Source organism: Stegostoma tigrinum, chromosome 46, assembly GCF_030684315.1.
Source record: "Stegostoma tigrinum isolate sSteTig4 chromosome 46, sSteTig4.hap1, whole genome shotgun sequence".
NCBI lineage: Eukaryota > Metazoa > Chordata > Chondrichthyes > Orectolobiformes > Stegostomatidae > Stegostoma > Stegostoma tigrinum.
Window position 1 is genome coordinate 2,351,841 of NC_081399.1, and position 2,001 is coordinate 2,353,841.

The window sequence follows — 2,001 nt, forward strand, 5'->3', positions numbered from 1 at the left end:
ACCCCAACTTTGACTAAAGCCCTTGCCTTTCCCATATTCCCTCTCTCTCTCTCTCTCTCCTGTCCTCTGGCTGATTGCCTACAGCTCTGCTGTTTGAGTAGGAAAACTGTGGCCATAAAGTCCTGATGGATAGGGAATCTTATCCAAGAGGGGCTGAACAATCACAGCATGATAACGCCAGTGAGGGTTAGAGACTGCTAGGAAAGTCAGTGAGGAGAGTGAGGGGATGGACTGAGGGTTGGAGCTTGGTGAGAGGGTGCGGAGAGGTTGAGGGAGGGAGAAAATGAGGGAGTGGAAGTGTGTGATGAGTGAGTTTGGAGGAGGTGGAGAGAGTAGTGTTTGTGGAGAGGACAGAATTCTGAGGGAAACATCGGGGACTATATTTACCCCAAGCTTGGGCAAGGCTGGAGCTAACGTAATCACTGTAGGTGAGAATTTAGAAGCTGTTTCTTTCAAGAAGATAGAAGTGAGATTAGTTGAGAAGTCTTCACGTGCGAATTTAAGGCTGAGCAATTGGGATCGGACTGTGTATTTGAGCGTCCTCTGACTCCCTGCATTTGACAGGATGTCTGGGAGAGTGAGGAACCTCCACACTGTGTTGTAAATAGACTCTGTACACAGAACAAAATAAAACTGCCTCAGTCTCACTTTCCTTGCTTGGGGGTACTGGCTTGGAAAGAGGAAGAAACACAGGGGGCTGGGGATTCACATTCCCGAATACAGAGACCAAGCTGAATTTCTGTAGCTCCTGCTGTGAGCTCAGGAGGTGGCGAAGGCCATGAGGGACAATGGGCACGTCTCTGTGCTGTAGTAACCTGCCCACTCAGCTGCTTATGCAGCAATAACCGCGACATCACAGCCCAGCTCATTACATAACCTCCACCTCCCCAACGTCCTACCTGGTACCCTCATTCCCCTGCTGTGACCTGATCTCCTGACTGGCACCTTAATGCCCTCACCCACTTGGCACACTATTCTCCTCACCTGTCTATCTACTACCTTACCCACTTGGCACACTATTCTCCTCACCTGTCTATCTACCAACTCACCCACTTGGAACACTATTCTCCTCACCTGTCTATCTAGCAGATCACGCACTTGGCACGCTATTCTCCTCACCTGTCTATCTACCACCTTACTCACGTGGCACACTATTCTCCTTTACCTACTTATTTACCACCTTACCCACTTGGCACACTATTCTCCTCACCTGTCTATCTACCACCTTACCCACTTGGCACACTATTCTCCTCACCTGTCTATCTACCACCTCACCCACTTGGCACACTATTCTCCTCACCTGTCTATCTACCACCTTACCCACACTATTCTCCTCACCTGTCTATCTACCACCTTACTCACGTGGCACACTATTCTCCTTTACCTACTTATTTACCACCTTACCCACTTGGCACACTATTCTCCTCACCTGTCTATCTACCACCTTACCCACTTGGCACACTATTCTCCTCACCTGTCTATCTACCACCTTACCCACTTGGCATAATATTCTCCTCACCTGTCTATCTACCACCTCACCCACTTGGCACACTATTCTCCTCACCTGTCTATCTACCACCTTACCCACTTGGCACACTATTCTCCTCACCTGTCTATCTACCACCTTACCCACTTGGCACACTATTCTCCTCACCTGTCTATCTACCACCTTACCCACTTGGCATGCTATTCTCCTCACCTGTCTATCTACCACCTTACCCACTTGGCACACTATTCTCCTCACCTGTCTATCTACCACCTTACCCACACTATTCTCCTCACCTGTCTATCTGCCACCTTACCCACTTGGCACGCTATTCTCCTCACCTGTCTATCTACCACCTTACCCACTTGGCACACTATTCTCCTCACCTGTCTGTCTACCACCTTACCCACTTGGCACACTATTCTCCTCACCTGTCTATCTACCACCTCACCCACTTGGCACAATTTCTTTACCTACTTTTCTACCACCTTAATAAAAACCGAAAAAACTGTGGA

At 48.8% G+C, this 2,001-nt stretch overlaps 1 protein-coding gene across 3 annotated transcripts in view; it reads left to right on the forward strand.

Moving 5' to 3' along the window:
• LOC125449551 (E3 ubiquitin-protein ligase DTX4-like) overlaps positions 1-973 on the forward strand; it is a 40,491-nt gene extending 39,518 nt beyond the window's left edge. For all 3 annotated transcript variants that reach the window (XM_059642831.1, XM_059642828.1, XM_059642829.1), the window contains one exon: positions 1-973. This exon is cut by the window's left edge and continues 2,178 nt beyond it. The gene's annotated coding sequence lies outside the window, so the exon portion shown is untranslated.
• Positions 974-2,001: the final 1,028 nt, after the last annotated feature.